Source organism: Chiroxiphia lanceolata, chromosome 2 (assembly GCF_009829145.1).
Source record: "Chiroxiphia lanceolata isolate bChiLan1 chromosome 2, bChiLan1.pri, whole genome shotgun sequence".
NCBI lineage: Eukaryota > Metazoa > Chordata > Aves > Passeriformes > Pipridae > Chiroxiphia > Chiroxiphia lanceolata.
Genome location: NC_045638.1, coordinates 39,613,766 through 39,627,225, shown reverse-complemented (window position 1 = coordinate 39,627,225; position 13,460 = coordinate 39,613,766). Strand labels below are relative to the sequence as shown.

Genomic DNA, 13,460 nt, shown 5'->3' with positions numbered 1-13,460 from the left:
AAGCACAGTTAAGCATCTACAAGCAAGCTACTGAACAGTTTTGAAATTCAGGCAGGTAGCTGCATTAACATACATGTGTTGCCTTAAAAAAGCATTTTTAGGTTGAACTTCCTATATCACTCTGTGGAGGGGGAGAGAAGACGAAAGGAAAGTTATGAGAGGCTTATGAGTGCAGAAACTAGTGGTGTTCCCCAGGGATCAGTGTTGGGCCCAGTTCTACTTAATATCTTTATTGATGATTTAGATGAGGGGATTGAGTCCACCATCAGCAAATTTGCAGATGACACTAAACTGGGGGGGTGAGGGTCAATTAGCTGGAAGGTAGGAGGGCTCTACAGAGGGACCTGGACAGGTTGGAGAGTTGGGCTGATTCCAACGGGATGAGGTTCAACAAGGCCAAGTGCCGGGTCCTGCACTTTGGCCACAACAACCCCCTGCATCGCTACAGGCTGGGGACAGAGTGGCTGGAGAGCAGCCAGGCAGAAAGGGACCTGGGAGTTTGGATTGACAGGAAGCTGAACATGAGCCAGCAGTGTGCCCAGGTGGTCGAAAAGGCCAATGGCATCCTGGCCTGCATCAGGAACAGTGTGGCCAAGAGGTCCAGGGAAGTGATTCTTCCCCTGTACTCAGCACTGGTGAGGCCACACCTGGAGTACTGTGTCCAGTTCTGGGCCCCTTAGTTCAGGAAGGACATTGAGATGCTGCAGCAGGTCCAGAGAAGAGCAACAAGGCTGGTGAAGGGACTGGAGCATAAGTCCTGTGAGGAGAGGCTGAGGGAACTGGGGTTGTTCAGACTGGAGAAGAGGAGGCTCAGGGGAGACCTCATCACTCTCTACAACTACCTGAAAGGAGGTTGTAACCAGGTGGGGGTTGGTCTCTTCTCCCAGGTAGCTCTCAGTAAGACAATAGGGCATGGTCTTAAACTGTGCCAGGGGAGGTTTAGGTTAGATATTAGGAAGAAATTCTTTACAGAAAGGGTAATCATCCATTGGAATGGGCTGCCCAGGAAAGTGGTGGATTCTCTGTCCCTGCAGGTTTTTAAGATGAGACTGGATGTGGCTCTTAGTGCCATGGCCTGCCTAGTAACCATGGTGGTAGTGGATCGAGGGTTGGACTTGATGATCTCAGAGGTCCCTTCCAACCAAGTCGATTCTATGATTCTATGAAACCACTTTTGATTAAAAGCTATAAAGTTACTAATTTTAAACTTTGGGTCCAAACTCAACCTAATGTCTGCGTGATAATAGGCTTCAGCCAGTTTGTCCTTCTCCTTATCTCTGCTTCAAAATACAGACTGGTTAGGGCTTGTTAGGCATTCTCGTTTGAAGTAATTTTTTGTTCAGAGAAGAAACACAATTAAACTGTGAAATTAAACTGTGAAATCTCACAAACTGCTGTGAAATCACAGAATTGTCCTACAGCCACCCGCTCGCTCTGCTTAACTGCTGCTTCATTTCATGAAATGTCTTGGATAAAAGAGAGCGAGCGTGAGGAGCACTGCCCTTAGCAAAACATAGCAGCTGCTAGCAACATAAAGATAGAAAGCTGACTATCTGATCCTCTTCACAGAGAAAGGAGTGGTTCTGGCCAGAAATGTCAGAGTCCATGAGTTTCCCAAAAAATCACACCAGCCTATAAGGAGCCCCTATTGATTTTGCAGCATCTACATCCTAGTCTGCTAATACAAATGGGATGAACCTGGAAGCGGTTTTGCCTCAGGGTGTCCCTTCTGCAGATAAATCTTCACTGATAAGAGGAGGCAGGGATGAATGGAATTTTTTCTGTATAAACTCAATTCTTTGATATGTTGGTGTTAAATGGTTAAGATGGGCATGGTGGGTAGGCAAAACTGTTAATCCTTTCTGTTAATTTTTCTAGTTATTCGATTCCTTCCTATTTACTGCATAGGCTCTCAGTACCAAGGAAGAGAAATAAAATTAAAAGGAAAGGAAAAGCCTTCAAGTACAGATAGCAAATCCGTTTCCATTTCTTCAGAAGAGAGAGTGGTCTCTATCAATACTGAAATATTCATCAGTGATTACTTCATGGGTATTTTGCATTTCAAAAATTTAAAAAGTAATAGTTCAATTGTCTAATACTGTTGCTGAACTGATTAAATTATTGAACAAAACAGTGCTGTTGAGGACAGGCCGAGATTAAAGAAAAAAATGGAATCTATTAAAAGTTGCTGGCTAGGAAACTGTCATTAGTCATTACCAATGGGAAAGTCACAGTGAAGATCAGTAAAATAGAGGGGATGTCACACAAAGTGTTTATAACACATCACTGGGCCATCTGCCACAGTAAAGCAATACTGTGAATGGACAAAAATGCACAATTAGCCCAATTAAAATAATATGTGTTCATCTGTGACACTGAAGTAAAAACATATTTAGCGTATAACTGGTAGAAGTGTTCTTAAGGCTATTAGAAAGCAACTACTCTAATGAATATACATTCTTGCTTAACATATGTGACTAGAAAATGATAAAGCTTTCATTACTGATGCCAGGAACTGTGCTGTTAACTATCTCTGTAAATACTCTTTCAACTGGATACAGAATAAAGCATGCCACTAAGGGATTCAACACCATGAAATGTTTTGCTTTCAAAAAGAAGAGTAATTCTTAGTTAACATCTGCCTTACTGCATCTTTTGGTCTTCCAAAAGTTACAATTAAAGACAATCAGCAACCGATTCCATTTTTTCTGATTATTTATTTAATATCTGACTACATCTTCCTGAAGCCAACAAGTAAGTTATTAAAAGACTTTCACAGCAACATGCTCTGTTTTTCTCAACATGTTCAAAGCCATATGGAGGGACAGAAAGTATCAAAATTTTAAGTGATGGTGGGACACATCCCAGAAAATCAAACACGGGGATGCTGCCATGTACAAAACCTAACATATGTCCCTCATATCAAATGGCAAATTTCTCCTTTTCCACAGATGTCAGTATTGAATCAGTGACATTGTGCTGCCTTCTACTAGTTCAAAGGGTTTAAGTAATGACAGCATAGTGCTAGGAGTCCCATGGTTAGGGCAGATGAAAGCACATATCTCTCTGTAGTTTGTATAACAGCAGGAACATGGGTGTCACGGGGCACAAGGGCTTGAAAACCTGCAGAGCCTGGCTATTCAATCTGCAACAGGCCCCGTTACTTCAAAACCTCTTGTCAATGTCCTCAACAATCAGATCATGATTCATGCAATATAACTACAGACATCAGTAAGACATTTCAGTCATGAAAAGGCTTTGAATCATGAAGAGGGTTAAACACATGGTTGTTATGACACTGCTCATCAGTTTAGGCATGTTGGCATGGGCAATTTGCAGCATTTGAGAGTAGGATTTCAACATCTGCATCTAAATATTGTTAGATCTTAGTAAAGAAAAATATCTAGCAAATATTTATGATAACTTTCCCATTTGTTTCAGTAGATGGCTAAACCTTGGTTAATTTATCAGAATTTTCTGATGACAAAAGAGGTAAAATAAAGTAACAGGCTTTGAAATTTTTGTGTTTCAGTGCTTTTGTTTGAACTTGTCTAATAAATTCCACATTTTGATGTAACAATAAAACAATTCCTTTAATCACGAAGACAGTTAATCATAAAAAGGAAGGAAAACACTTCTCAATAGAGATTAAAACTAAGTAAATCGATATCATCAAGTGTATCAATCTCAAAAGACTGCTTTTATCCAAGCAATAAACAGTTCTACCTTTGAAAATGTTTTACAACTGTAAATGGTCATTACCAAAAGAAAAGAAAAAAAGTTCAGGAAATGAAAGATTTAGTGAAGTACTGGAAAAGAGATTGAATCTTGATCAATTTATATGACATTTTCCTTTAGCTTCATACTGTATAGAAGAAAAGACAGCAGACAAACTGTACCTGTACTCATATTGCACATTGAGGCATATGGGCATTCAGCAACAAAATGCAGGGGGCTTAAGTCTTCTTCAGTATATGTTTTTCTCAGATTTAGAAGATGGGAGCATTAGCCTGAAGGGGCATGGATGAAGTAACTGCTTTTTAACACCTAAATCATTATAATAAAAGAAAATTCTAGTGGTTTCCATGTCTAATCAGGAAGCTGGTAACCTGGCTCTTCCATGCTATACAGATGAATAGAGTATCAGAAAAAAAAAATTAAAAGAACTAGAGGACATAAGTAATGATTTCCCATGGGGAGTAAAGAAACCTATCCTGACAAAACCCTATCTTTTAAATAACTAATGAATATAGAAGATATTTATTTTTTAAGAAAGGACTCATCATTGACAGAACAATAATATCATTATGCAGGGATGCTATTTTACACACTGTATTTATATTTATGCATATTTTGTAAACACACAGGATTTTCTGCTTGTTTCTGTGACTGTGTGACACCCCCACGCCCTGTGAAATCATTTCTTTCTATATCAACTCATTCTGCAAATGAACATAATGAAAAAGGGAGTGCACTGAATAATACTGTAGCTTTATAATGTCAGAATTAAAGGAGCAGATCTAAAAGGTCACATGCAAAAAATTAACTGAATCTGGAAACAGAACCCATTCCTCCTAACTCTATGTTGCCTTCTTGTTTCTTGATTCAAAATCCCATCTTATTTGAGGAAGAGAATATATGGTGTTGAGGAATTGTCTCTTATTAATTAGTATCTTTGTACTATGTGATTTGTAGCTTTCCAAGTGCGAAGAAAAAACTTAAAACTAGCCTTAGATATGCTTTAACTTCAGCAATTTCTGCATATGTAGTTTATGTTTATTGACTACCTTGATGTCAGTTTTCTGGTGAATACTGTGAAGTTGCAGAGAAAGAAAACTTACAGGAGGGCCACTTAATGTAAAAAAAAAAAAAAAAAAAAAAGAAAGTGTGAGATTTTTTTCCTGTTTAATCAGGAATCACTCAGGCAAGTAAAAATCCATGCGTTGTTCTTTAAAGCTTAAAACATTACCTACTGTCAGCCATGAAATGCCTCCCACGCCAGGCAGTGACACGCTCCTTACCCTTACTATAGAGCAGCCGCTAGATGGTGGTCGTGCACCTCGAGCACATCTGGAACATCAGGCAGCGGCGGAGCGCCCACCCCGCAGAGGGCAGGATGTGACAACCTCCCGGTGCGCCAGCAAAAGGATTGATTTTCCTATTTGCCGGCAAAACTAAGCCGCCTTCTGGCAGGTGCTGCTGTCTAATTTCTCTGTTGTGCTGCATACTGAAAGACAGTCTTCCATGGTTCTGTGAGTGATCTGTCCATAAAGCAATGACCTCTTGCTTAGCTACAGAAATGTTATCATGCCTGTTTATATCCCTGCTCACTTTCACTCATAAATTCACAAGGCTGAATGTTTCTGTGGGGCATGGATTTTCCAAGTGAGCAGTCAGCTTTTAATTTACGTCTTGTCTTTCACTATCAAGGTATTTGTAAAACACTGCATGCAGTCAGGCTTTTCCAGCTGTCTTACACTATTGCTTTGGTGAAACTAGATGGGAACAAAAATTGCCCAGAAATGGAAGGACAAAGCTGTTAACACTTCTGGGAAGCAGCTGGCAGACAGGACTGAAATCAACAAAAAGATCAAATTCAGAATGGCTTCACAGGGGGTTGCTTCTTGCTTGCATCTGAGTGAGTGATCTAATTTACTCTCCCAAACTGACTCCCACCAGCCAGTTTGCCAGCCAGAAGAAATGAGGAAGAAAAGAAGAAAGCCAAAACATGCCAATGCTCTGCTCCTCTGTTGAAACCTCAATCCCCAGTGCCATCTTTCTGTTACTGAGCTGTGGAAAAGACTGATTTACAACTGCAGAAAAAATGCACTGCCATTCCGAACACAGTTTGTTAACCCTTGTTAAGTGTAGTGACTTCATCATACAGTAGTAATGTCTTACCAAACCTTCATTTGGAAAATCTGTTTCCTTAAAAGAAGATTAAGGATACAACTTTTCTCACTCTTTTACATATGAGAAAAGACTATAAACAGAGATTGTACGCATAAAAGCACCAAAAAGGAGATAAAGAAACATTGCAAATACAAGTGCTAGGATCAATGCAATCTGATCTACAGACTTAGTAACAGATAGGAAGTCAGTCAACTTCCAGAAAAAAAAAATTATGGACTTAGCTGCACTGTTTGGAAGTATTTTAGAAACTTGTTTAATATTGAGAAGAGTCAGCTTACTGATATGAATGTAGCAATGCTGGCATATATAGTGACTGCACAGGGTAAATAGGAGCATGGCAGTCAATGCTTAATTGTACCATTAATGTCTTATGCGTGATAGTGCTTGAGCTCCCTGATATAATATTTTATGCTTTAAAAAGAGGAATCTGGTTTACATTTGTGAACAAGTCCAAGGTGTAAACAGAGAGGAACATTCTTCAAAGTGACTCTATGTGTACTTGTTTATGGATATTTAGCCAGTATTAAAGCATTTATATCTGCTTTAATACTTTTTTAATTAAAGCACTCCTCAGCTATATGTTCACAAATAACTCAGCAAATAGGGATCCAAAATGTCAGCAGAGCTCATAAGCTGGCTTTATGTGCTGAAATACTGTCTGCTTTTTTCTTTTGGCAATTACATAGCTAGTAGGGCTAATATACTGCCTCCTTTATAATCACTTTTGTGTGTGTGGCAACTTTACAAAATTTACTGGCAGTTGATGAGAATAAAGGAAATGCTGAACTGTGAATTGTTCACACCTCACACACAGCTACCTGGAAGCTCTCCATCACAGTCAACACTCCTACCTCTACTTTGCCCTAGAGAGTATTTTTAAGGATACAACTTTTCTTAGATCTCTAGGCTCTCACCCTCAACAGAATGGGCAGAGCTTCAGGCTGAAGCCTGGAAGTAGGACAGTACCATAGCTGTGCTTGTCCTTATCAAACTATAATAATACTTGTTTTCCAGATCTAGAAACCAAGAACACAGAAATGCCTATTCCCGGGTTTAAAGAGCGACAAACGCTGTGAAGATGGGCCTTTTACCACCTCAGCTTTTCCAAAGAAATGCCTCTGATTTAAAGTACAGTCATAGTAGAGTAAATGACTGTTACAGTAAACGTTATGACAAAACCATGTAACATAAAAAATGTTCAATGGAAGAAACTCTATAATTCCTTTGAAAATGAACCATCTTTTTATAGGAGTGTTACTTCTTTCAAAATACATTATGTATGTAGCTGCCTTTAAAACTATACATTAAAAGTGACAGTCTAGAAATTAAAATTTAGGAATTCCCCCAAATGGTTACATTTAAAATTTAATAAACATTTTAAGGGTTACCATATTAAAAAGACAAATTAAAGACAATTTCTTAGTACAGATACTATGCATTTGGATTGTCATTCAGCCATATATTAAATGCTGGGAATGACTATTAAAGACAAGGTAGTGATGGATTCCTTTGTTAGAAAGTAAAAAAAGTATGCAAATCTTCCTTGACGCAAGGCATGTAAATTCAGCACTGAGTTTCATACATTATTAATCAAAACCATTCACTTGTTGCATAAGCTTTCACAAGTCACAGAGCAATCTAATTCATTTTAAGTACAGTCATGAAACAGCAAAGCTAGCATGCATCATAGTATCAACTAATTTGCTTAATTGATAAAAAATATATCTGCTTTTTAAGATTTGCTTTGAAAGAATTATGAAACAATGAAACTGTAGAACATATTCACATAGTAACATTTCCGTATCTAAGTGACCATTATGATACTTGACCTGGTTTTGGCGGGGATGGAGTTAGTTTTCTTCCTAGTAGCTGGTAGAGTGCTGTGGTTTGGATTTAGGATGAGAATAATGTTGATAACACACTGATGTTTTAGTTGCTGCTGTGCAATGCTTACCCTAGGTCAAGATCTTTTCTGATCTCACTATGCCCCATCAGGAAACAGGTGTGGGGTGCACAAGGAGCTGGGAAGGGACACAGCCAGGACAGCTGATCCCAACAGACCAGGGAGACATCCCATAAAATATGGCACTATTCTCAGCATATAATTCCTGGGTTGAGAAAAGAGAAAAATGCCCAGCCAGTTCCCAAGCAGCAGCCCCCAACCAGCTTTTCCCCTGAATTTATCTTATTTTTCCCCTTCCAATTCTCTCCCCCATCCCACAGAGGACAGGAAATGAGGGAGCGGCTCTGTGGTGCTTAGTTGCCTGTTGGAGTTCAAACATGACAATACTTTACCCAAAAGTAGAGTTAAATAAGTAGAACAACTCTAAGCTTTACCATGAGACATCATTTCATCAAGTCTTGAGTTTGGTCAGCTAGTAGTAACCATCTCAAAAGCATGAAATTGTGTGGAGGTAATAAAAATGCACTACAGGAAAAGAAGTAGAAGCTGAACAGATGAAAACCTGGAAAACCTGGAGACACAGAAATAACCTAAAACCGTATGTGTGTTTGGGAAATATGGATTACAAGAAATTGCCTGACATAAATAGAGCATTTCCAGAGTGGTATTTCTCTGAAAAATTGGAGAAGTTCAAGACAAAAAACCTTAAGGAAAAAAACAGACTGGCATAGTCCATAAAAAAAAGATTATGATGTCCAGAAACTGCTAAAAAAGATCTTGCAAGTACCCATAACAGCGAATTTTATTGGTCCTTCACAACAATGTATTTCCTCATTTCCAGGTTGCAGTGCATTCTCTTCATCCTGAAGTTTCCAGTAGTCCAAACAATCAGCAATTAAGAAAACCCTACGGCACAAATATCTAACAAATTGAAGAATCTCCTCATCCTCAGCATAGATTTAAGAGAAGAAGAGGACCAAAGAGAGCTTGAAATTCACTCTACAAAACCCAAGGTTGTGACTGTGTGTGCAAAATGATTGGCCAGTCTGACAATGAGTAACAGCAGGCTAGGTATTCTGGTAGACAGGAAGGTATCGAAGGAGGAAATTCCACAGTATCTAATTTCAACATCTTATGAAGGCTATATTTATTTATTCTTTTTACTGTAGAGTAGGAGAAACAAGCGTTTAAGTGAACCTAGACAACCAAAGCTACTGCTTGGCCCTAAAGCTCTATTTCAGTTTCATTTGGTTCCTCTGCATTGTAGGCACTTGTCCGAGGATGTACTCTCTTAAAATGAAGAGATCAGCCCCTTTCTCATGAATGAATAAAATTTTCAAAAGCATTTGCATGAGATTTTACCATAATCAGTTGTAAAAATGTTGCATCTTAAATAAGATGCTTTTAAAAATCCCTCCCCAAAGAATCGTAATTTGATTTGCTCCACTATAGTGCATATCTGAATAAGACCATATTCTTTTATGTATAAAAGTTGCACCAAAGGACAACAGCAGAAAATCTCACCTAACAAGACCTGCTGAGTATTCAGTGAATGGAAATAAGACAGTAACAGCACTTAGATCAATGCATTTCTGTCAGAAAAAGACTAGACAGTAAAGCTGGTGAAGGAGACATTACAAAAACAGACCCATGTTAGAAATCTCATTAGCTTCCACACATCTGAATAACAGGTGCAAATATACGGTGTCAAATGCATCTTAAGAGACTAGTCAAACTGAAGAGACAATATCTTCTCGTCCTAAATTGGAGAAAGGAGCTCTATGATTGACTGTTACAAGAAAACCCAAATGACAGTCACTCAATAACTTGTTTAGCTATTAATGAAATAAGGACTCCCTGGTGCCTTTTACATGCCACTAGAAGTAAAATAATTTACCTACTTTGTTGATGTGAGGGAGAGGTTTGCCCACTAGCCTCATTCGTGCAGTTAGAGGGAGTGCAGACACAGAGAAGTGGTTTAGTGTGCTGAATCCCACAGTATCTTTGTTAGATAAGCATATTTTTAATTCTGTTTCAGAGATGGCTGTATTAAGTTAGAGACTCTGAGACTCTTCTCAAACAGCAACATAACCAATGTCTAAGATGTGACTATCTTAAAGATTTCTGATTTCGAAAGAGCTGAGTGTAAAGAGAGAAAAAACCTGTTTTTTTTTTTAATAAAAACCATACATGGATGTCAGCAAAAATATACAACAACTTTTTTTCTTTCCTTCTGAAAACGAATATTGAATTGAAATGAAAACCTATTCTTTTAACATCTGACTCCTTTTATTCTTAACTGTCTGAAAGAAAGTGTTTGCATGACCAGAGATCTACTGGTTATCAAAAGAATTCTTGGAAGCCTAGCACTAATAGACTAAGCAGCTGGCAGGTTTATTAGGAGATGAAAATCAAAACCTTTGGCAAGAAAAGCTGTATAAACTGCCAGGTATTTCTTGGGAGAGAGAATGTCCAGAGTTTTAATACACTCTGTCTAAACATTGTTTTCAATATTACCTCCTTCTTCAGAAATCCTTTCTGATCTTTATCCACTATTGAAAATAGTTCCACACACCCATAGCAGAAATTTCCTGGATTTCTCTCTGTCAAATCAATGATTATTTTTTTCCCTTGGATAGACCTTTTTCTTTTTTTCTCAGCATTAAGTTTACCTGCAAAGATGTTTATTCTTTGTGTAGGTGTGTGTCAACTCTGTGCTTTGACTCAAATGTGCATTAATTCCTTATAGACCTATGATATTTAACATATTTTTTCTTAAAGCTTTTTGCTAAAGTAGAAAATGTGGCATTTTGTACTGAGACACATGAACATGTGGCTTGAAAAAAAAAGGACTGTGCATGAAAAAAAAGTTTTGGCATTGCTTGATGAAGTAGTTTCTCAAGAAATATAGATCAAATCTACTCCTAGAAATTTTTTATCAAAGCATGAGCTACACAGACCTCATTTTCCATATGAAAATAATTTTCAGTGAAATGAAATCAGAACTTTTAGATCTGAAGGTGCAAAAAAGTGCTATCTATAAATTCAGGGTTGATGTTCTGCATGCCATTTCCTTCGCAGTGATTACCTCTTAGTCTACTCTTCAATTTTAAAACAACCCAACTTTGGAAGTCTATCCATTCCCTTCACTGAAGTCAAAGGCACCCCTAAAGGCATACATAAGGACAGTTACTGCTGGACCTTATAAACACATTGTTATCCCCAGTAATGTGTCTAGAAGTCCTACCATGGCTTGGGTAGAAATTTTGTGTTGTTACATTATATCCCCATATTTTTCAGAACAAGAAACAAATCCCGATCCTTACTTGGAATCTCTGCTAGTACATTTCCGTAATATTTTAGAGGAGAAAATTATGATCACAATTTTTAAATCATACTGCCCAAAGTCAGTCATGTGAACTGTTGTTCAGATAGCTGGATATAGTTGGATTTTTTGAGATACTGAAGGAAGCAAGATCAAAATTTTTGACCCTGGCCTAATTGCTAGTGCTTGAAGCCAAAGAGGAATTTATCATTCCTTTAGTAGAAGCAGAACTAGATTTACCACATAAGTTCCTGCAAAACATAAAAGATGTTGGGAAACAAGTGTATTTGATCAATGTGGTGTTTTCAAAATTCAATTCAATTGCCTGCCACATTAAAAATAAAGCTAGAGATTGAGACTACAATATGTAGTCACAAGAAGAAAGTACAACTGTTTCCACAATATCTGAGAGATGGTCTTCCTAAATGAACACAAATGCAATTGAGAACCTGAAAGAAATGTCTGCTTCCAAAACTGACCGTCAGACAGATTTGTGGTGCTCTGGGATTAGAACTCTTTCCAGTGACTTTCCTAAGAAGTTTGTAAAGGTATCAACTAAATGCTTTTAGTAGGATTCATGTGCTCAGATCAGAATTAACTGAAATAGACGAGAAACAACTGCTAGCAGGCAATAGCAAGTACTGGAATAACTGAAAAGACTGTAGAATTTGATTCCTTGGAGCTCTTTAAGAATATATCAGCTAAGCATCTATAAGGAATGACATAGGCACAGGTGACGCAATCTTGGGGTGGCAATGAGCTTGACTTTCAAATAGATATCTTTTTCAGGTTTGTACTAATTTTCTGCAATTTTAGAGCATTAAAGTATTCTATAAGGCCCATGCAGCATCTTATCTTTACTAGTTATTAAAAATATATGTTAACATGGATAAAGTAATGTGTTTAGGCTGCACATAGACACTACCTCTTCCAAATGCTGCACATAGACACTACAAAAAAATGGAGTTCAAAGTGCAAAAAATACCTTGCATTAGGGTTTTGCAGAGCCAAGTTCCACTGCTTCTGAACCAGCTAAATCATATTCTTCAGCAAAAACCCTTTTTCTTTCTCTTTGATAAAGGAAGCATTCATGAGTCATAGGTTGTGGATCTAACTTCTGTAGAAGATGTAAAGTAACACTATGAATAAATAAAATGTCACTCAAGACATGATTAGATGATAAATTAACTCTGTCCATAAGGCTCTGTCTGTAAGACTACTATGTCAAAAGCACCACAGCCACATGACAAGAAGCACTGATTTACTATAAGCCCCTCAGAAAATACCCTTTTTCTAGGGCTTCACTTTTTACCGAAAGGTTACACACTGCAACTTGCACTGTCTACCTGCACCCCAATTTGTGCAACAACAGATACTATCTGCTCTCCTACTTCCAGAATAAAGTTGGTATAATTGCAGCATTTTGTGCCTCCCTCAGGGACGCTGACAGTAACACATTTATGCACCCTGCCTCATCCTGAGCAATTGCTACAGTGGGTCTTATCACATGTTAGACCATGTCCGAGCCTACTGCAAAGCAGCATTCCTGCAGCACTTAGTAGTGAAATACTGTAGCTCCTGTTCCCTGACATCATCTTCCAATGGATGTGCCTGTACCACGTGTAGCTCCCTCCAACCTGTGCACAACTCCCGTACTGTTCCAAATAGGCTTGCACGTCTAACATCTTCCACAGGCTGACACTGCCTCATGCCATACTCAGTATCTTCGATACTGGATTATAAAGCCACATCCCTGGTGGGATGTGACAGCCACAGGGATGTGACACAACTCTCATGGGAACTTTGGACTGAGAAATCTCATATTTTTTAATTATATTTTAGGGCCATTCATGAAGTCCAGTGAAGATCAAAACCAAGTACTGTACATATGGATACACACACATACAGCTCTTGAAGGGACCAGGCTTGAGCAGTGTAAACACTTGTCAGCCTATATCACATTGTGTATAGACCAAAGACCAATGCCAAGTAGATGATTTTATTAGTGAAAATCCTGCCCCTGACATAGTTCCCTAGGTTCACATTTCCACAGTATATGGCTCAGCAGCACTAGGCTTGCAGAAGATACATAGCCAAATATCTAAGTGTGAACACAATAGAAAGTGCACAAGTTCAGGCTGCCAAAAAATAGAAACTCAGAGGGTAAAAATATCACTAAGAACTTGTCTCTGACCATAAAGAAAGACAAAGAGTAATACTGGCATTAGAACAAGTAGACATGAATATGAAGTAGGCTGATTTTAGGCACTTTCTAATCATCAGAAAAATGAAGTCATGAAAGAGTTTTTAATCTTGTTT

The 13,460-nt window shown here is 38.2% G+C and overlaps 1 protein-coding gene across 5 annotated transcripts in view; it reads right to left on the bottom strand.

Annotated features, from left to right (window-relative positions):
* The window catches only part of NALCN (sodium leak channel, non-selective), a 221,913-nt gene that overhangs the window by 152,595 nt on the left and 55,858 nt on the right, over nt 1–13,460 (bottom strand). The window lies entirely within an intron of this gene.